Genomic DNA, 23,014 nt, shown 5'->3' on the forward strand with positions numbered 1-23,014 from the left:
AACAGGAAGTTAATCAACGCAGCATTATCTTCCAGCCTGCACCTGGAGGCAAGGGTGCCAGTCATTGCTCCAACCCCCTCTCTGTTGGGACCCCTGCCAACCTGGGAACCCCTCACACCGCAGCACCCTGCAGCATCCCTGTGGGCTACCTCCAGTGTGTCGTGTCTCCGTGCCAGGTCACACTTGTGACACAGCCTCGATGAGCCAATGGGCTTGCAGTGGTGCATACTTTATTTTGTGTGCGTGCGTGCAGAGAGGAAAAGAGGAAGGGAAGAATGTCAAAAAGCCAAAAAAAAAAAACTAAAAAAAAAACTATTGGCTTGGTTTATGTGATCGCTGCACTGCCACATATGTCTCATATTTTTTCTGATATAGAGAAAGCTGTTTTTTTTTCAGACATTATTGTCCCATGTGGACAAGCAAAGTATCAACATAAAGCCCTGGAGTCTTTTTTTTTTTTGCAAACTCAAGCCTTACAGACCAAACAAGACTATTTGAGCAACATATTCACACTTAAATGTTTGTTGACACGCCAACATGCGGTGAGAAGTACATCCTTAGAAACTGAAAAGATGATATTTTTGTGGAAGATGTCAGCAGGTATATCTTTGTGTCTAGCTCTCTCTAACAGTCTGAGAAGCTGACAAATGTTCTTGCTGAAGAGTGAATTGCTGGCTGTCGCTGGTAATCATTAGGTTGTCTACCAGCATCCAAAGTGCTTTTATTTCTGCCCATTAGTTTGGTGAGAAAATGGCCGGGTATGGTCTAGCGTGTTCCCCCTTTACACTCAGACTGATGCAGTAGGCAGGGCAAGCATGGGAAACATGAAAGTGTTTGAAGTATCTCTATTTATGCCAGTGGCAGTTTGGGCTTTTTTTTTTTTTTTTTTTTACTTCAGTGTCTATAGCATCTCTTTGTACACAACTGACTCCAAAGGATCTACAGCTTTTTCTGAAGTAGCAGTACACACGCATGTCAATATTGTGAGACTGGCGTGTAATTATTATTCAAAGGTTAAAGAGTGGATTGATCCATAGAGGAGTGTCAAGGGCAGATCAAAGGGATTTGGTGGAGGATCCGGACCAAAAATGTTAAAAGCTGCTCACTCTCAAACACAGTCAAATCTTTCTGAGAGCACCTTGATGTCCTCAGAGGAGAACTTGATCAAAGCTTTCGTAACAAAGATAGTCTCAGAAGATGATCTGACCTCAGCTGCATTTCGCTTCTGTCTTTCACTTTACTTTTACCAGTCTCCATTTACCTGCCTGAGCTCCCCGGCACTGCCCCTGTTTCTGTCTTTCCTGTGTTTATGCTGCTGGTTAGACTGTCTGAATATCAATGAAGCAGTCTCACCGATGTATTACAAACACAAGAGAACAGTGATTAAAGATGACATATCTAAGCCTCACTCCCTTCCTCTCTCCTCTCTTCTCTTTTTCACAGGAGATCGCAGCTTACTTGATAACATTTGAAAAGCATGAAGAATGGCTAACGACATCCCCTAAAACAAGGTAAGACAATTACGCTCCCGTCCTGTTTTTAAACACCAGTTAAGATTCATAGCCCTAAAAGTATCACATTCGGGGGGAAAACCGAAATTTCCATTCTTAGTTTTACACATTTTTTTCTTCAAGACCATTTCCCTTATGCACAGCTTGCAACCTCCGTCAAGTTAAATGTAGCCTGTTTAATATTACAGGCTGCTGATGGCTGTTCTGAAAAGTTTACAGTTTTCAGATAAATGGTGGAATATTAAAATTGACAAATAATTGCCTTTTAGCAAGCCAATTAACATAACATGCACTGGTGCAGCATCTGCTTTGAATGGTTTGTTAATGTGTTCCTATCTGTCTGCACATTCACCACTCAACTAATAACACTGTTGGAGCTGGGGGTGTTTGTCTGGGTCAGACATTACACCCACATGTGAAACAAAATGCCAAGAGCTGCAGTGATATTTGAAATACAAAAGGGACGCCGGTGCAGTTAATTTATTTTGTTAATGTATGCAGATACATATAGGGGCAATTTGCAAATGAAGAACACATTCTCCTTGGCTTTTTCAGCAAACTGGAACCCTTGAAATTATGTTAGCTGTGTTTTAAACTAATTTGGTCCGTGGCAGCGTTGGCTGTGATGTCATTATATAAGCTATGTAGTATAATATATAAATGCAATGTGGCTTTGTGATAGCATTCCTCTACATTTGACAGTAGTGGACAGCCCTTTCCCTTGAGTAGCTTTTGCTGATCTCTCCGTATCGGACAGCTACAGGATGGACATTCTTGTTCTCTTTCGGTCTGTCTTGTCGTTGTCACACTGTCAGACCCCAAAAATCATTTCACCCGCTACAGCAAATACAAGCTGTTCACATAATGTTCCCTTTTCTAACGTTTACATGCTCATGCATTTTGAATCAGCTCAATATGTTAAACCTTTCTTTCTCTTTATCTGCTGGCTGGACTTTGCTTTGCTGGCATTATTAGCAGTCCTCATCCATGTGTAAACGGACCCTGGGCTTACCGACATAGAACCCATTCCTCACGTCCCTCACCCCACCCCTCCTGTCTTCCACTGCCTCGGAGGGACATTGATAATAGTTCTGCATAAAGACACTGCCAATTAGAATACGTTCTCTGGTGTAATTATGGAGCATGGGCCAAAAGAGCACTGAGCTCACCTGTTTTTTATCAAGAGTGTCCCCTCCTCCCCAAGCGTCCTCTCTCGAACTCACCAAAAATTAAACCGGTGTCATGCTTATTTTAATCATGAGATATGGCCTGCATAGTGTTAGACTTACCTTTATTACTCTTTCCAGAATGTACAGATGTTGTTATGTTGCTGTAGTATAGTAAATGACATTAAAGAACAAATATAAAAGGATTTAAAAAAAAAAAAACAGACTGTGAAGCGCCACAGCGCTGGTATCCTCCAGCACAACACAGGCCAAAAATGACACTTGTGTGAAATGTGAGAGACTTTTGATCCAGTGACTTTCGAGCCAAACGGTCCTCTGGATGCTCATGGCCACAGTCTGTCACCACTGGCTGTCTCTTATGCAGCGGTCTCAGCTGCCAGTGTGCTCAGGGATTTCAACCCCATGTCATGTCTCAGTGCAGGTGCTGATATCTCAGCAAACGTGTCACCAGGGAGCAGCCTCTAGTGTACACCTGCAGGTCACCTGACAACACAGCAACACATCCTGTGTTTTAGAGGAGCCATCACTGCAGGACGTGTGATGATGTGTGTATGTGTGTGTGAACTTGTGTATTGAATCTGTGTGATTCAGAGAGGCATGGAGGGAGCAAGGTTGTGAAGTGTTTGTGTTTTCCTAGATGTCAGTGAAAGGGTAGAGCATAGTGATGGATGTTGGGGCAAGGAAAGGTTGGGGGGAGTGAAAGGGTGCAGCGTATATGTGTGATTGATGGGAGCTGATTGATGGCTGGCATCTATATGAAAAGCTTTCTGCTCAAGGTCACGGGTGAAAGGTCAAACTTCGGACACCTGTGGTTAAGTGCTGCCTTATCATTTGTCATCACACATCGTGGGGTGTGTTTGTGGGTGGGTGTGTGCATCTGACTGTGGGTGTGCTGTCTGCATGTCTGTGTGTGGGTTGACCCCTGTGGGGAATAGGCTAAGTAGGCTAATTCTCTCCCTGCCAGCGCCTGTAGACAGGGTCAGTGGGGCATGATGGGAGGCAGAGATAAGCAGCAGGGTCATACACGGAGAGGCACCGCACTGCATGGCTGCACCGCATGCATGTAACAACTCTGACACATGCAGGTCGTAAACATGGGAGTGGGCCACAGCCAGAGCTCAAGGAGCTGACGCCAGCTGTTTGACCAAGGTGACACGCGATGCAGGACATGCCCTGAATAGAGATGGCATCCTGTCAACACACGGAAGATGAGATGAAGTGGACCAATTACATGCATGCACAGATGTATTTCACTACGCTAATGCTCGTGCACATCAGCCAAGCCCCTACAGTAACAGCGGAGTCGGTGCTGTCTTTTGTTTGGGTCTGTTTCTGTTTGTTTATCATTTCAAAATCTGAAGCGTGCCAGGGGAGAGTGGTGGAATACTGAGTGATTGATGTGCCTAGCTGTAGTAATACACATTCCCTTTCAGATAGGAAGTGCAACAGTGCTTAAAATCAATACCAGTGTTCTCCCACTGACTGCTTGAACAGCACTACAGCTAATTCAGGCCGCACCTGTCAGAGCTGGGGAAATCTTTCCCTCTTCGGGCCTTACACTTTAATTTACACCCACAGCCTCGCTGGCTTCCATTTCCATTAAAGGGAGAGCCTGGCATTATGGCTTTAATGAAGGCCGCGGCAAGGCTGTGATTTAAGATGGCCGTTACCCCGCACCTTCGCTCCACAGGAGGGAACACACTTAAAGGGACAATTAGGATTTTCCTCTCCTACATCCTTCCAGATAGCAATAGTCATTCTTTCCTTTTGCCTTTTTAAAGATGTGCCACGTTGCTTCAGCTGATGGGATCTGAGGGTGCCTGTGGGAGGAGAGTGAAAACACAAGCAAAGCACAGAGACATTATGGCTCCAAATCCAGACAATAACATGTGATTTGACCTCATCATAGGCGTTACATTATGCCCCTGTTGAGAGCAGGCATTCTTTATCCATCATAAATGACACAAATGTCTCCTTGAGGGGCTTTTTCAGGGGTGTTTGTATGCTGACAGATGGAGAAACTATTGACTAGAGGGTGTCATAGATTGGTCAGCCCAAAGAGCTAATGGACACCTGTGTGTCGTATAGTGATAGCTCGTTATCCTGAGCATCCTTCAAACGGCACATGAGTGGAACAAACTCACATTATTGTTTCTTTTCTCCACTGTTTGTTTTACAGGACGGTTTAACAACAGCCCTTCTCAAAAACACAACAGGGAGAGTCTCCTCACCAGATCTCTCTGTATGTGTGCGTTTGTCTGTGTAATCTCCTTTCTTGAATAGAATAAAAACATACAGTAGACTTGTTATAGCTGCAGCTATAGTGGTGGGCTGTGTCAGCCACAGGCTTTGACTTCTACACAAGTTTGGAACACACACAAATTCACACGTGCTTATATGACCACAGAACACACACTCTCTCACACACACACACACACACACCCACACATACATTGTATATTGAAACTATCAAACAATAAGCACCAGACCTTTGAGGGTCCTGCAGTGACACTGAACTTAGCCGCCCCCACGTCCCAGCGCAATAGCCCTCTCTCCTCCCACATCCACATCCACAGCAGCAGCAGCAGCAGCACTCCAAAATGAAACCAAGTCCCTTTAGACAGCTTCCAAAGACAATGCTTTTATTAAAACCTACAGCAGCGGCGCCACCCCAGAGGCGCGGGCACACCAACAACAGAGTAGAGCAGAACTGAGAGGCAGCCTGAAATCTACTAATGACTGTTTGTTTGCTATTGTGTATGGTGTTTGCCATTGTGTACGGAGCCTGTGAATTTGTGCAGATCTGTGTGACTGTTTGTGTACGTGAGTGTTTGTGTGTGTGTGTGTGTGGGTGTGAGTGAGAGAGAAACAGATACTGTAGAGGGGATTGTGCGTACGCATGTGTGTATACATACGTAATTGTACTCTTGCGTATGCACACGGTATGTCTAAGAGCCTGAGAGAGCATGACTACGCATTTGAAAAATGCATTGTGGAAAAACATATGCAGGCATTTATGAATGTATTGAGATGGTATGTGTGTCCATAATTGCCAGTGAATCTGTGTGGATGTGATTTGAATTAAATATAGAGTGCTTGTATGTGCTTTGTGTGTCTTTTTTTTTCTGAGAGAGGTAGTATCTGGGTGAGTCTGCCACCATGAATAAAACCTCCTATGTGTAAACTCTGTTTCTGTCACCAGGTCTGGCACATGGTGTGAGGAATTGCTGGGCATTCTCTCTGTGCGTGTGTGCGTGTGTGTGTGTGTGCGTGTGTGTGTGTGTGTGTGTGTGTGTGTGTGAGTGTGAGTGGGGGTGGGGGCTGATGTGTAGGATGTGCCTGAAAAGGGCGTCTAATGCTTTGTGGCACTCGTTGGCTGGCAGAGTTTCAGAGGAGAGTGGAAAAGGACAGGAGCAGCAGGAGAGAGAGATAGGGAAAGAGGGAGAGAGAGAGAGAGAGGGGAAAGCACAAAGAAAGCGGGACATGCACAGAAACAAAGGCATAAAAAGATAAAGAGGCATTAGATAAGATCTCATTGAAATGAAGGAGGACATATGGCACTGAATCAAGCCAAGAGTTATGAAAAAAGCCAACATGTCAAGTAGATGTGAAGAGACTGCTTGGTGAGGTGAACTAGTGTGATCTCTTTCATCTCTTTGCTCTGCATGTCCTTCTCTTCTGTTGTTTTTTTTATCCCACCTCACCATGACTAAAAGTTTAGTTTGTTGCATAGTGACACTTCTCCCCTGGCTGCCCCATTCTGTCGAGCCCTGGAGGACACTGTCCCACGCCGCCTCCACCTAGTCAACAGCTCTGACAAGGACAGCTATGCCCACCTGGGGCTATGTGGGCTGTGTGAAATAAAGCCCGTGAGGGAAAGCAGAGAGGACAGGAGTGAGGTGAACCCAACGAGTATGAGGTAAGAGTGAATGAAAAAGAGAAAATGAAAAATGGTCATCGAAGGAAGAGTGAATATGATGGAGCGAGAGCAGTTTAGAAAATGGAAACATGTCAATAAGAGAAGCCAACAGACTAGATGGAGATGGGAGGAATAGTGATGGATGGCGTGAGGAGGAGGAAGAGTGAGGGGGGGGGGTTGGGGGGGAGAGAGGATTTACGCAAAGAGACGAAAGAGAGGGAGAAAGATGGAATAGAGGGGGATTGAGCTGACAGAGGGCGAGGGAGAGAAAAAAGAGAAAAATAGAGTGGGTAAACAGCAGATAGAGATGGAGGGAGGTGAGCAATGGATTCAACTGACAGATAGAGAAAGGTCCTGTGGTTTTGGGGCATGGGAGGGAGAATGCAAACGGTCAATAGATTACAGCTAGTGCTGGGCCGAGTGCCTGGGCCTCAGACTCCAAGCCAACTTAATAGCGCCTCTTGTTTGTCTGTCCTCTAAAGTAATGCCCAAGCTGAGTCCAGGGAAGAAGCCTGAGCCTGAGGCTAGTGGAAATGGACAGGGGACTAGATATATGTTAGTTCTCATCCCAGCTGCTGTATATTACCCAGGCCAGCTTGCCCACCGGAGACTATTCAATAGAACATAGAACATCATCTAACTTTATCGCCTTTATTCCCTCTACACTCACCAGGACTACTGCTGAAGGCCAGGAAGGGCAGTCCTAGGAATTAATCCTTTTTATTATGTGTCCTTTTTTTGTATGGTAATACACATCGTATCGGTATTGTATTGTATGGCACGTTTTTACCTGTATTGCTGTGTAGCTTTCAAAAAAGAGCACTGAAGTCAAAGATACTTTATTCAGTGATGCTGAGGTTATTCAAGCTGAGGAGTATTTCACAGCACAGATAATGGAAGCTGCTTTAAAAACAAGCGGGCCTAGCCTTGCTCGGTATGTGAATGTGGAAGAGGAGGTGGAGGGGAGGAAGGAGTGCAGCCAGTGGCTTGCCACAGGAGAGAGGGGATAAATAAATAGAGGAGGAAGTTGATGTCAAGCAGGTGTTCAAGGAGAAAGTGTCAGCCAAGCGGGCCGAGATGGGGAGAAGTGCTGCCTCTGCAGCCTGATAATAAAGACTTAATTCAATTAGCACTTCTGCACCGGTGAGCAGCGTGCAGGCTGGCTGTCATGGAGCGGGCCATAGACACAGCAGAGCACACCCTCAGCCACCTAGACACATAGACGACCAGCATTACACCGACCCAGCACTTCACTGTGCTCTCGCTTGTTCTCTCTCTCTCTCTCTCTCTCTCTCACACACACACACACACACACAGAGTACTGTAGACCTAACGTATTATTCACACCTGAGTCACTGTGCAGTCCAGACACTAAAGCCTGCCTACACATCCCTCCTACACACACACACTGACACTCTCAACACACACACACACAGCACCTCATTCCTCACCCTCATTCCTCCCTACAAACTAAACTCTCTTCAGCTCCTCTCCCTTCACCTCCTTGATTTTCTATTTTCAACCCCCCTCTGCTCTCCACCCCCTCTTGTACCATCCTCTTCCACCTCGTCGCTCTGCTCTGTTGGTGCCGAGTGGCCGTATGTTGGCTTGTACAGTGAGGATTGTAACTGCAAGTCCCTATTTTCAGCTTGTCACGCCCTGGTGCCCAGTTGGGTGCTGTCCTGTAGGCATATGGTGTAGCGGATCCCGGATCCTGGCCCTTTAGAAAGCACTAGGGGGCATTTCAGTGAGCAACATCCTCCCATCCCACGCACCGCTCCATGGCATGCTCTAGAATCTGGTTGACCACTCTGTGCTTTGGGTGTGGTCCTAAAACATTTTTTCCTGACTGGTCACTTCGCGGTCCCATGGGTGGTACAGTGGCACCTGAGAGCAAAAACACAGTTTTGCTGTTTAAAGAATACACGCAGGAAAGTGGAGGATGGGGAAAAGAAGATCAGGAAGTGGCAGAGGAACAAGAGGAGGAGGAGGAGGAGGAAGAGAAAGGACAGGACACACAGCTTCAGTGATACCGTTTGCTGTTATGTAAAGAGAAGTAGAAAATAGGTCCTGGATGGCTGCCAGAGAGCTGGGTGAATCACCAGCAAAGAACAGGCACGACATGGGCGCACACACAGCACACACACATGCACACACACACACACACACACACACACACACACACACACACACACACACACTGGCACACATTCTGTCCCATTTCTTCGCCCCAGCTGAGCTTCACAGTACAGGAAGTACAGCGGATGATGAGTTGCCACGTGGCACCATTCAATGTGTAAAAACGGCAAATGGCAGTACTGACCTCTTGCACCTAATCACCATTTAGCGACTAAGAAAGAATGGCAGCCTTGCTTGCTATGAGTCTGCTATACTATGGCCTTCTTTGTGGATCACACACTAACACACACAGAGCATTCAGGTTCATAGCCCCCTTATTTAGTCGACCTTTAGCCCTCACCCATCTGGTTTGACCACAGTTTGTCTCCATCCTTCACCGTATGTCTTTCTCGCCTATTTAATTTTTTTTTTTTTTTTGTTACGCTGAAGCTTCTCCCTAAAGAGCACCGGCTCAATTAGCATGAAACACACAGAGTGTCTCTTACGTGTCTTAGTCGAGAAGTTAGTGAGCCTGTTGATTCTGATGAGACATCTTCATTACTACAGAATTGTATTCGACAGAAACCCCAGCCCTCCCATACCTATGCTCCTTTCCTCAGTCAGTACTTTACCCAGGCAAGACCCTTTACTTAAACTGCTTCATTAACGATGGGAGAGGATGGAGTGGGTGGAATGTGGAGGATAGCCATGTATTAATTTTGCATCAGTGAATTAATCAATTCAAATATAAGTCAATTGATAAATTATTCAAATCTTTTTTGTCGTGCACATTTGAGAGGAGTGTGCAGAAGGAAAGGTGAGAACCATTTCAGATTGGATAATTAATATTCATAACTTTTTTAAATGAAGTAAGAAAAATAGCTTTCAATTCAATATCAAGTTTTTTAAACACTGGTATAATTAAGAGTGCTTGAGAGAGACAGTTCCCGTGATGGTACAATTCCGCACAATTAAAAGCAAAGGGTTTGATTTCTCCTTTCCTCCTTGTCTCCCCCTCAACTCACTGTAATAGCTACTACCATCCAAATTGTGCTGCCTTTTCATATCCCTGCTTGACTGATAGAACTCCGGAAGAGATAAATAAATAAGAAGATGATGAATTCTCCTTATCCACATCATAAGCACAGATAATTAACAAGCCAGTGCAAAATGCGCACCCTCCACCTGCAACCCACTGCTGCCTTGCTGAGAAGTCTTGTATTTGTTTACTGTATTTTCAGTTTTTCATCATTTCCCAGTGCAGTTCTTCATCTTTATTATTATTTTTTTTTTTTTTTGGTTTGCTGGAGGGTGGTGCCCGGGAGAGTTATGGAGACAGGTCAGCCAAGATTTAAAGTAGTCCTGTGCCTGACCCAAAGGAAAGCACTGCTGGATACATTAACATGATAGCGATATGATTATGTCGGAATGGACATGAAGGGTTTCAATTATTTACAGGTGATGTGCCCGTTGAATTGGCAATGAAGTGGCTCGTAAATTACCCCCTCTGTCTAATCAAGCCTCCAGCGGAATAATGGAGCAAGTACTACCAAGGTGGATGCTCTCTCTCTCTCTCTCTCTCTTTTTCTCTCTCTTTCTCTCTGTCTTTCTTTCTTCTGTGTTTTAGGAAGGGAGTGGGGGGTTGGCTACTTTCACAGTAGGATGATGACACTCCAAATGACATTGGTTGAAAGGCAAGAAATGTGCCAGTGAGCGCAGGTTTAAAACCTCTCCACTTCATCACTGCTCAGTGCTTTACTGTGCTTTATGTCACCAGACAATGATACAGTGACAGCCAAGCATCAAAATGTGCAGCACCAGCACCTAATGTGCGCCTTGGTTTTGTGCCTGAAAGAGAGAGGGTATGAGACAGACATATAGACACATAGAGAGAGAGAGAGAGAGAGAGAGACTGAGAACCAGACAGGAAAATACAAGGCTGTTGTAAAGGTTGGCATGGCTGCGCTCCAATCCAGCCTTCCCAATAGTAGCGACGCTTCAGATAAAACACAGCCAGCCACCAGTCGCTGACTCCTTTCTAGCATCTTCTTCTAAGACCTGTGGTGTGGGATTCTGCTCAGTTTACTGATGACCTCTTTGATTAAAAGAAATCAAATGCCAAAGAGTTTAATAGCCTGTTTTAATGTGTCTCCTGTGAGTGTGTGTGATATCTTGCATATCGTACTGAAATGCAGACTTGGCACGATGGAAACTGCCAGCACTAACCACCAAGGAGAGTAGCCCACCAATAGGTACAGAGCCACCTGCGCTCTTTGTCTCTGTCATAAACAGAGACTACATATTGACATCAGTGTTTGTGGTGCAGAGATTGTTTTGCACACCAAACCATGTTAACAATCACACAGAGGTTCTCAACTGTGTTGGGTAATAGTCTATTAAACCTATTTTAAGGAAACAAAGACAGGGATTCGCCTTCCCCACCCACCACCATCACAATCCATAATCACCTTAGGCGGTTTACAGTAGAAAAAGGAGAGGGAGAGAAAAGAGAGCTAGAAATGACAGGAAGATGGAGAGGCAAAGGGGAAGTGAGATAAAAGTGAAATGTAATGGAGAGAGAGTACCACCTACCGTTCTGGTGTCTTCTGGCAGAGAGAATCATTTTGAGTGGAAGACAGGGTGGTCTGTTCTCAGCCAGAGCCTTAGCTCTCTTTCTCTTTTACCCTGAAGAAGTGAATCTGGGGTGACTGCACCCACAATTAGGGCATGAGAGGATTAGTGGCGAGTGGGAAGGTGGTTGGGGGCTGTTTTTTGTTTGTGTGCTTACTATTCCCTGCTATGCATTGTGGCTGTGGATCTGCGATTTTTTTTTTTTTTTTTTTTTTTCAATCCCCATGTTTTCAAAAATAGAAACATCACAAACAACATAACAAGCTAATATGCAAGAGGAGAAGAGGGCAAAATAAGAAGTTCAATGTGTGCTGCGCTCCTGTGTGTGTTAGCAGTTTTGTGCATTGCTGCTCTCCAGCTTTCCCTGTCACCACATAACATGTCCTGGGAGCCTGTTTACTCTCTGTTCCCTTCTTAATGCCTTTACAGACGCCAAATCCCCAGCAACCCTTAACATGTCTGAACATCCCCCCATCTTTGCATCTATTTCAATTTCATTTCATTTTCATACTGACAAACACAGAGCTCACAGGGGGAGACTAAGCATTAGGGTTATTATGAGTTTAAAGCACTTAAAAGCTTTTGGCCATCCTGACACTAGGAGATGCAAGGGTCCAGAGGAGCAGGAAGGCATCACGCTCCAGTTTTTAGACAGAAGCAAGTCCCAGATGTGTGTGCTTGAGTGTTTTATAAGTGTGTATGTGTAGGTTTGTGTTCTGTATGCACATATATATGCATGAAGGATTGGTCTGTCTCCAGGAGCCTTGCGTCATGCCTATAGCACTCCTCAGTGTGGCTTGTGGCAGACTGTATTAGCTCACTGCTCCGCAAGTCAAATTCTGTATCATGGCATCTTAGGCTGACTCTTTAGAGCTTTCTCCCTCAGGTCACACATGGAATTTAAGAGCTTTTCTGAGGCAAAGAGGTGTGACTCGCCCTGAGACTCCCCTCATGCTCTTTCTCTGCATCTGTGTCTCCTCTCTCTCTCTCTCTCTCTCTCTCTCTCTCTCTCTTACTTATTCCTCCTCTCTTTATTTCCCCCTGCTTTGCTGCTCCACTCAAGAGTCATGGGGCGCACACTCAGCAGTAAACCAATTTCATTTCGTATGTTTTCACATTTTTTATCCAATCATGGCATGCTCAGAGGTTTCAAAAGCCACATGACACTTTTATTGGGGCCTAATTAAGGATCTCTGATTTAATCCATGTAATTTAATAGAGATCAGTCATGGGTGTAAGGCCCTGGCTCTGTGCATAGGGAAGTGATGTTGTGGCATTGTAACCCCTGCTATCTACTGCAACAGGTCAGGGTAAAAGGGCTTTACATGAGGACTTGAATGAATGTATGGTGTCCACACTCCACCTGTTGGGCGACGGGGGTACAGAGGATGAACGAAGGCTTTCAGGAAATTTAGACTAACGCCCTGTGGCATTTGTACCCAGCTTCTATCAAATGCATAAATGTTTTTTTTAACTGAGAATTCATTTTGAAAGCAAATTTTGATTTAGTTTTAGTCATAGTCTTTTGACTAAAGGCTAAAGTCATATTTTAGTCATCTGAATTGTTTTAGTTTTAGTTGACTAAATGTCATAAGACTACAGTACAAGTACAGCAGATGTAGATACAGTAGATCTACAGTAGATTTAGTTGACTAAAATCTAACCGGTTTACTTAAAGTGTAATGCACTATTTAAAAGTTTCTCTAGAATTTCCAATTAATTTTCTGTATATACACAGATAGCTCTACAAACTCACTATAGACTCCTGGAGGAAACATCTATTTACCTGTTATTATGAAACATATCTTTATTTATCTTAAAATCAAACACAAGTAAAATTAAGTCTCATATAAAAGAAACAAGAATACAGCCTTCCTTTTTTGCAAAAGACCATTTCAGACAATAACAAAATAACAACAATGAGCATTAGACCTGCTCCCCCTGAATGATTAGATATACTCTACTGTCTCCATCATTAGAACAAAGTCCTCGTCTTCAGTCGTTGTGACCAGTAATCCTGCGCACCCAATCCATTTTGCTATGCCCTCCTCCTTGGTATATTGTTCGTTAGAGTCACTTTTGTACTTAGAAGCACTTGGAAGAGCTGTTGAAATATTCTGCTGGGGTGCACTAGCTTTATTTGCAGTCAGTGGCCCATCCTTGTCATCGGAGGTCTTCTGTATCTGTGAGGTTGAATAAAGGGGAAAAAAATCAAGTTCTAATTTTTCTCTCTGTCACCCCCTAACCTCCCCTCCCCCTCTCTCACCCATACACAAGTACACCCACATAGCTCCAAGTTGTCTCTATACTACATTTCTGCTCCTTTATCCTGTCATATGTCTAACATTAAGTAACAGTAACGTTAAGTTAACATGACATGCCGGTGTGGTACTCAAAGTGCAATGTAAACATTTCCTCAGATGTGTATTCTTCTGTTACATATTTGTTTCAATTTGAGGACAGTGAAACCTTACACTTATTATCTTTAGCATGTCTAAGATCAGCTACTCTCGGTCATTCACTTCTTTAATCAGTAAAGGACAGCTGTTTGTGTTTCTTTTAGCTGGTATTGTATTACAAGTTTCGCGAAAATACACCAGCTCAGGTTAGCTAATAAAATAACATTAGCTTGAGAAAAAAAAAAATGAAGTGTGCTTACCTTTGCATGAATTTCAGGATGACTCGTCTGAAAATGTTGCTTCAAATTCGTCTTGTTTTTGCCGGTGATTATCACTCCATATGGTTTACAAAAGCTTTTGTTTTTACGTGTCATCAAATGTGAAATTTATCCATATGTCTGATCTCTTCCCAACTTATCTCTCCCTAACATTTTCGTCTGGTATTCATTCGTTTGACTAAAGTGTCAGTAGATTTTGTCATCATAAATTGTTAAAGAACACGGGCACTCAGGTGGTTTCACTGCCACCAGCAGATCAGTCTGTACCCAAAGCCATACGCTCCGTAATTGCCTCTTGGCTTGCTCATTGTTCTCATTCATTTGCGTCTTTGCATACAAAAAGTGGCTGAAGTACTTTCAATTGTTAGTTTTGTTTTTCAGAGGTGTGTCTACATCATTGAATGATTGGTGCCGGCTGCCTCATTACAATTGTTCACACTTACAGTCAACCCCCGAGACTGTCTGACAAGTTTTAGCTAAGTCTTGGATTGTGATAATTTCAGTTGCTCTCACAGGAGGATTGAAATGCAGTTCTGTGCAGCATTTTCTGAGCCTTCCAGTGAATGACTTGAACAGGAGTGAGAGAGAGAACTGCATGGCATTGTTCTGTCCTTTTCAGTGGCCCTTCACAGCCCTCCAGCCAGCCAGTGTTGTGACGCAGTGTTTAGCAGAGAGAAAGCAGAAGAGCTGAGAACAGCCCGGGTTGGCTGGGGTGAGGGATTGCGTGCTGGGAGGTGTCTAGACGGTCAGGGATAACAGGCCAGACAGAGAGAGGGAAGGAGACTGGCAGGGGAGTCTGGGCCAAAGGGAGGCCATGTAGAGGGCACGGCTGGATGGGCACCTTATCTAAAATCACGTCTAGTCGCTGTGGACTTGAGCTTCTGGACACTAACGGCATTGACAGTTGACAGGGCTTCCTGGCCCAATACACCATCACTCACTCCTGCCTCAGTCAGTGACATCCCTCTTTGTTTCTACCCTGACTATCTGTCACTTGACTCTGTGTTGTGATGCATGTAAAATGCAGCCCAACCACTAAACCAGTCAACCAGCAAATTTTAATTGTTCTATGTATCCACAAGAACTCACATTGTTTCATGAAACCAATGTCTAGCAGTTTTCTCGAGATATGCACTCTCTCTCTGAGACATCCTGTCTGGCTCTGCTGTGCTAAACTACATAGCTTTCCTCTGTACAATCACAAATTCATGGGATCTCTTGACTCTTATACGAGGTAAGAGTTTTTTCTAGCTGATCTGTGGCAGATGAGGAGAAAAAGTGATGACTAATGTCTCCTATGTGTAGGACTTGGGCTCATCGCTCTACCACTCATTATGCCTGAGCCCTACGACAGTTTGGAGGGCGTTGGAGGCATTGCCACATTGGCCATATGCTTTCCGCGGCTCCTATCTGTCAGAATGTCAGGACGTGGCAGGGGTGCGCTTTTCTGCACCAACAGAGGAGTGGAGTGCAGCACTACAGGAGGGCCTCATTACCAACACACCCCGCAAAAGAGACTCGGGGATGGGCGAGCAGGCATACTGAGCGCTGTGTTTAGAACCAGAGGGTGAGCCATTTAAAAGGCACTCAACCCAACCAAGCGCCCCTCCCTCCCCGTGGCTCCATTATCACAGCAGAAAATGTGACACAGGATTTTTCGAAGTAAATGCTTTAACAAGTAACAAGTAATTAAAGCAAACAAATTGATTCCCCTTAAAATTTTTAATAGAACTTTTGCCTTTGTATCTCCATCTAGCCAAATCCCCCCCTCACCCACAACTCACCTCTTTATCTAGATTGCCATATGGGAATTTATGTTATGGCTCACACTCTCATATAGAACATCTAAACAAAACCAAGGTTGACAGTTATTTGATGATATGTCACAGTGCCTGCTTTTATTGGTAACCAGTGATGCTGCATCACTGGTTTCAAGTGTTTAAAGTGGAACTTGCACTTTGCACCAGTCTAAACGCCTAACTTGTTTTCTTTCTAGCCTGTGCATAGATCATTCTGCACTTAGTAAGGGTCTACAGAGCACAGTGATTCCAGTTGTGCATGGTAATTCACAACAGGAAGTATTAACGTCCCTCACAATTCACCTCCATCCACCATTGCTCCATTTAATATATATTGGGATTCTGCTTTTAGTTAGTCAAGGCAAAAATCTAACTTTTGACCTTGACAATCTGTAATCTATACTGTCTGAATTAGGGTGCATTAGTGGAATTAGGGTGCATTAGTGGCTTCTCACTCAGGTGGTTGAAATGCTCAGTGGAGGGAGGTTCCATTAGAAAACAGGGGAAACTTTAAAAGAGATATTCAATATTACTTTTCAAGGGAGACATTATTGTTCAAAAAGTTATCTCGGCTGGGGGAAAGTCACTGTTCAGTCAACTAATGACTATCAAAGTAGTTCATCTAAATCTCCACTTTATTTTCAAGCTGCTTTGCTTTGCTTTTCTGCAAAATTGCTCTAGCCTTTGAATTGGTTTATTTACAATATGTATTCATGTAGAAAATATCTATTTAAGATGGATGAACTGCTGTGTTCCTTATAGACAAGATAGTTGGTTGGTCACAAATATAGATACCTCAATGTTAATAGGCCTATATTTTGCATCCAGGAGCAATATTCTGTTATAATAACATCATAATAGGTCATGAGTATATCTATATCTAAAATATTCATGATGTTTAACATTGTCATATAATCATGGAGGGTAAAATGTATAAATCCTAATATTCTGTACCATTAAGATGTAGAAATTGACCTATAAGATAAAAGATTAAAAAAGACTGATACAAACCAGCTGCTCATCTGTATAATCACATCTAAGCAGGGCTGTATTATAGTGTTGTGATTTATCACAGTGTTTAATGATACAGTCATTAGAAACTTTTCAACTACTGTATTGTGTATACAGGGTACTGTAATTCAGTATGCTCTCCACTCTTCCAGAGATGACCACAGGTTCAGGTGGGATCAGTTTGGGATCAAGAGGGTGGGGCTCATTGCAGTGTCACACAACGCCATCCCATGTCCCCTAATTAAATCGCCCAGTTCCATGTAGCGTGGAAGCTAGCGGCTCGGCAGATGTAGCGCCATGTTAAACTTTATGTTGCTTGAAAATGGCTTCCGCTCCAAGTGCATTTGAGACAGAGATGGTTTGACTGTAAAATTATGTGTTTTATGGCACCGTTATCAGGGCGATATTCCTTAAAGATGCAGCGCTGCACACTGTGGCATTCTCCGTCTGGAGAAGGGAGCAAATTGATATGAACAGATCAACAGAGCTATGCCCTTCTGGACGTCCTTGGCACCATACTTGGCCCTGAAATTGATTTCTCTCCATATCTCCTATGCCAAAAAACTCTCATTCAGAGATTTTATACTCCCACTGCTGACACATTTTGTTCAGGTTTGGAGAGGATGTACTGTTGGAATGTCATTCATTTCCTCCCACATTTCTCTCCACACTTTTAAAGTAACCTAATAGTATTGCAGGGTATTGGATAGTGGTATTTGTCAGTTTTGTGTATGTGCATGTACAGGTACATGCATGTGTGAGAGCCCTGTGTGTATGAACTGCCAGGAGCAGAGAGATTGCTTTTGATTTAATGGCTATTGTGCTTGACTTTGTGTGTGTTCCACTGTAGCGACATGTCCTTCACTTGCCTCTGCTGTAGTGGGTAAACTCTCTCAGTCCAACATTATTTCACACACTCACACAAACACACTTATCGTGCCTTGGCTATGCTCCATTAGGTGGGCTGTGTCTTAAACAGAAGGCTGACGTCATCGCTTGGCTGGGGAATATAGGACGGGTTGTATGTATGCGTTTGTGTGTGTCTCTGTTTGTGTGTCTCTGGTCTCTGTTTTATTTTCAATGTCCTTATTGTCTCTCCCAAGGGACACCCCTCCACACACCCTCCGCTCTGTATTTGTGGCCTGCTGAATTCTATTGATCAGCTTGTGAAAGCTTGAATGCCTGAAGAGGAGGACAGAGAGAAAGTATGAGAGAGGGAGGGTGGAGAGTTTGCCCATATGTGTTTTCAATTTATGTGTGTGCATGTTTGTGTGTGGTACTGGTGATCAAATAAGAATAAAAATAAGGATTTGGCTCCATGTCTTTTTGAGGTACAAACTTTAGATCTTGCATTTATTAGTCTCATTGGTGATTTACTAATATTGTTGCTAAGGACGCATAAGCTTGTGTGAGCTGCCTCTATATGTTGCTTTGTTTGTTTGTTCATCTTAAGACCTATATAATAAACTTTGCAGTCAACTACCAGGTTGTAACAAAGGCACATGAGCAAAAGGCAAAAGCAGCAGAGCAAAAGGTCACCTCCTCCACTGTTGTCACGGATAACAAATTACAGTTGAATTTTTATAATTTGTGTAATTTTGCTGTGTGTGTGGCTTTTAAAGGTTGAGAAACTGTTAGAAGTGTAAATTTAGCAGTTGGCATGTTCGTGCACAGGGAGGTGTGAATGGAGGTTCCCTCCCATAGATAGGGTTTTTCCATTGGCACTTTTGGCCACACTGACTCAAATCATGCCACGTTGATTTGTGTTTCCATTACCAGTTTAAACTGAGTTGTGCTGAATCACGCCTGGTCATGCCCATCTCCAGAGTCAGACCAAAGCGTCCCCTCCTCCAAGTGGGTTGCGGTGATGTCTCACTGACTGTGGCCAACCTGTGATGACCCCCCTTCTCCTCCTCTGTGTGTGTTGTGACACTCAACTCATGTCTGTGCTGGAGACCGGAGAGAAAGCGGTTTTTAAAAGCCTCTCTGTGTTCAGCTCTCAGTACTTTTGTAGCTTCTAACTGAATCTCTTCGGTTTGGAGTTTAGTTCCTCTCCTGTGTTTCTGTTTGTATTTTCAGATATCTGTTTTATTTTACCGTTTCCTGATCACTTTCAGCTGTATCGGAGCCGTGTTAAGTTACCGCTGATGAAAACATTTCCTGCTGCTGCTGCTTCATATTAAAGGCTTCCCACTGACAAACTAACAGATGACTTTTATTGTGAAGAACTTACAGTAAATTAAATGTGTTTATCTGCCATTTTACAGCCGTGACTTTGACTAGTAGTCACAGCCATGACGTGTACAGCCCACTGCTTTTCAACTCAAGACAAGCGCGTCATCAGCTAAAGATACATCTTCAAGTGGGTAGCCCTGTTGTAATGGAGATGCAAATCCCTGTTGTGCTGGGCTGACACGCTGAGTCAAACCGAGTCAAGCCAAGCCAGCACATATGTATGGAAAAGGCCTAAGAGACAGACTGCTACTGTTCAGACTGTCCCTCGGGGCTGCATCACTATCAACTAAGCTGCTAGTAACTCAACACAATACAATGTTGGTACTATCAACATGGTTGGATCAGTGTTTGTTGCCGTAGGAGGTTGGAATTCCTCCCTTAGATCCAACAATCTCTCTGCTGAAATCTGGCTGAACTCTAAACAACCTTGAGGATATTTTTTTTTTATTTTACATAAAGGATAGAATAAAAATAAAGAAACACCACCATGAAGACATTGGGAAATCTGTTCTGTTGTCTTGGCATGTTGTGTTGACTCAGTAAGACTTACCTGAATATTTGTTTTAACTCACACACAGTGACTCTTCAGGGAAATGGACAATAGGACTGTCACTTTTTCATGAAGTCAAATTTGAACAAATTTGAACTAACAAGTAATTTGTTCGAACTAATTCAAACACAACCCATACACCATAATGTGTCGGAGATACAATTTGCTGTCACTGTCATCTGGCATATGGCCAGCAATGTCCATCCAACAGTGGTCAGAGAGATTACTTACCGTTAAGTATAGTCTTTATATTTTCGCGTGTGGTGTCATTAAATTGCACTATGTGTCTTGAGATTGCACTTTGTCAGACGACGTGTAGAGTTGATGTTTCTCTGCTCCTTTGATGCTTCCACTGCTTCACTTGTGTGGTGGTGAGTTCTCAGATTTGTTGTCGTTGTAGAGTAAGACAGCTGCATTTTACAAAGCTGGCAAAGAGTTTATGTTTGTTGGTAATTTTGCCACCTATGGTGTAGCCTCCAAAATACTTCCACACAGATGCTTCGGTGTCGTGATTATCCGCCCAGCATGGCTTAGCTCACTACTGTCCTTCTTCATTTTTATTTATTAGCTTAGTTCACTGATAGGTCAAAGAGCATGCAATAGGTCAAGCTGAACGTGGTTTTATGAATGCCCTCTGCTGGACCGCAAGGCAAACTACATCAAACGGTCTGTTGCCTTTATAGGCTGTAAATTTGAATAAAAAGTTACAGCCCCAATGGACAACACAGTATTTGCCATTATTCTATTCTATTCTATTCTCATATTGGCTCAGTGGACATGGGGTATTTTTCTGGCGTTGTTTCAGGCCACTCACCTCGTAAAGGGGGGCAAGGTCAATGCTAATCACTGCTTACATAATGGATTTGCATGATCGTGTGGGTCTTCCATCTTAATGACACCAGTGGAAAATGCCATCTCATACTTTGCTTCAGAATATCCCATCAATGCACAAATTGCATCCTCTGTAGTGATTAAGAAAGCCTTGACACATGGCTAATGTTTTTATCACGCTGTTCAAACCACTGGGTGACCATTTGTGTCTTGTTGATAGGGACATTGACATCCTGGAAGGCACTGTTCCCATCAAGAAAGAGATGCATTATGGGATAAAGGCAATTGCTGAAAATTAATATATGATCAGCATAGAGTTTGCCTAGCTGACAAAGAAATGCTGAAACCAAAATCATGACAGAAAGTTTACCCCTTGTCAGTGCAGAGCCACCTTATCTGCTGTTTATGCTGATGCTTTGATCACACCCTGTAAATATAACATGTAGGCAATGACAATAGTCTTCTGACTTGGCCATCACGCTCGTTATGTGTGACACAGAAACTTCTACTCAGGCTTTTCTAAATTCCCAAAAGGGCACACATTGTTTTTGGTCTCCTTTCTACTTTAAGCTCCAACAAATGGTGAATGAGGCACAAAACAAAGAGTCCTTTGAAGAACAAAGTGAACCTGGCACATACAACGACTGGCTGGAGAAGAATCCTATTGCAAAGATTGCATGCTTTCAAGACAGGGGAGGGAAAAGCATCCCTAACAACAAAATGATATAAATTACCACTGTTATGGTCTATACGGTTCAATTTAATGTGCTTGTAATGATAAATTATTTTGGTTATGAATCTAAAGTGGACCTGAGTGCAGTCGGAGCAGCAGGACTGTTAGAACAATTGCAGCTGTCTCCCAGGGCTGTGGCCATTAGTCAATAAATTAGAAAGTAATTAGTTTCTGCTTCTGTGGCTCTATTTGAAGCGCTTCACACAGGTGTAATGAAAATTTATTGGAGCTGTTGATCCGGAGGAGAAAAGAAAAGTAGAGGATTTGTAGCGTGTGATTGTAATGCAGGATTTCCATCTGCCTCTCTCCTTTTTTGCTTGCAGGGACAGGTAAAGTTAGCCATAATGACCAGTATAGAGAGATTTGGCTTCAGTGTTTGGTGCTTTGTCAACATGTCAATTAGATAGCGGCTATAAATATTTTTATATGTGGATACTTAATATGACAGGACTTCTGGTGAGAAGAGCTAAGTGAAAATGGCCAAAATCAACCCCCAGACATTCATCCACCAAACTCTGTTGTCTTATTTACAGTCATAAAGGGTCCTAAGGGCAAAGTTATGGGCAGATAATTCACATACAACATACAGCATCACATCTAGTGAATTAGCATTAAATTTCAGCAAGGTAATGTTTTCTTCTTTCTAATTTAAAAACGTCTACAGTGCTCACACAAGCCTAAGAGAAAGAGAGCTAGTTCCCTGGACTGTCTGTTTCATTCTGATTCTGTGTGCTTTTTGGCCAGCGGGCATCTTATCACCCTTTGCTCTTCATACAGCGCGCATATTTTTTTCAGTGCCATTTGATGCACAGTCTGTCTTCTTACTCCTACACAAAAAAGGGAGAACGTCAGACTTCAGCCATCAGGTTTACCTAATTGAACAGCTTCACATTTCTCTTTCATGGCATTGTGTGTGGATCAAGGCAGTCACACGAAGCTTTTTGTTGGCAGACAACATCAAGGCTATTTGTTTTGTCTGGTGGAATGTAAGGTCAACAGGAAAGGGAGAACAGAAATTGGAAAACGCTCGCGCAACTGTGATGTCAATGAACGGCATGAAAGACAGACAGAGGGAGGGAGCCAATGTGGCAGCATATGGGTAAAAGAAAAATTAGAGGTGAAAGAGAGATGAAGCGGAGAGAGGAGGCAGTGGGAAGATGAAGAAACAAGCACAGCCGTGAAGTTGTGAAGGCAGCAAGAGAGAGAGGGAGAGAGAGACACAGGAAGAGCAGGAAGGACGAGGAGTAGAACAGAGACGGGCTGGACGGATGAATCAGGACAATGATGCAGATCGGTCCCAGCTCAGGCTATGGCCAATTAGAATAAAATTAGCTGGACCTTGGCAAAGGCTAGGGCGCACAGTAGGGCAGGAAGAGAGGGGAGGAGAGGTGGGGGAGGGGCAAAGGGGGAGAATATCCCGGTGATTAAAACCAAATGATTAGTGGTGTGTAAGGCAGAGGGCTAGAGAGCTGGGGTCACCTGAGCCTGGAGGGAGAGAGAAGGTCTAATAGTAATGAGACCAACCTTCCCTCTCCTCGTTGGCACCCTCCTCCTCTCGCCGTCTCACCACCCCTACCTTTTCTCTTGTTCAGACTCCATTTTTTCCGATAACCATTTTTCTCCATCTCCTACTGCTCTTTATTTACACATTTCTCTCTTTTTCTATCAGTGCGCCTTTCCCTGTCTGCGCCTCCTGCCTTCCTTAAGTAAACCCTATTGCTGTCTATTACTGTCTCTTGCCACTGGCCAAACGCACACTAATGCTATTGTTGTGGGAGACAGTGTAGCTTTTTGTGATAAGCAAAGATTTAT

The 23,014-nt window shown here is 43.7% G+C and overlaps 1 protein-coding gene across 1 annotated transcript in view; it reads left to right on the forward strand.

Moving 5' to 3' along the window:
- Positions 1-1,447: 1,447 nt before the first annotated feature.
- camta1a (calmodulin binding transcription activator 1a) overlaps positions 1,448-23,014 on the forward strand; it is a 158,614-nt gene continuing 137,047 nt past the window's right edge. Inside the window, exon 1 of the mRNA XM_044351738.1 lies at positions 1,448-1,511. The gene's annotated coding sequence lies outside the window, so the exon portion shown is untranslated. The remainder of the gene's footprint in view (positions 1,512-23,014) is intronic.

This window comes from Thunnus albacares, chromosome 5 (genome assembly GCF_914725855.1).
Source record: "Thunnus albacares chromosome 5, fThuAlb1.1, whole genome shotgun sequence".
Classification (NCBI taxonomy): Eukaryota; Metazoa; Chordata; class Actinopteri; order Scombriformes; family Scombridae; genus Thunnus; species Thunnus albacares.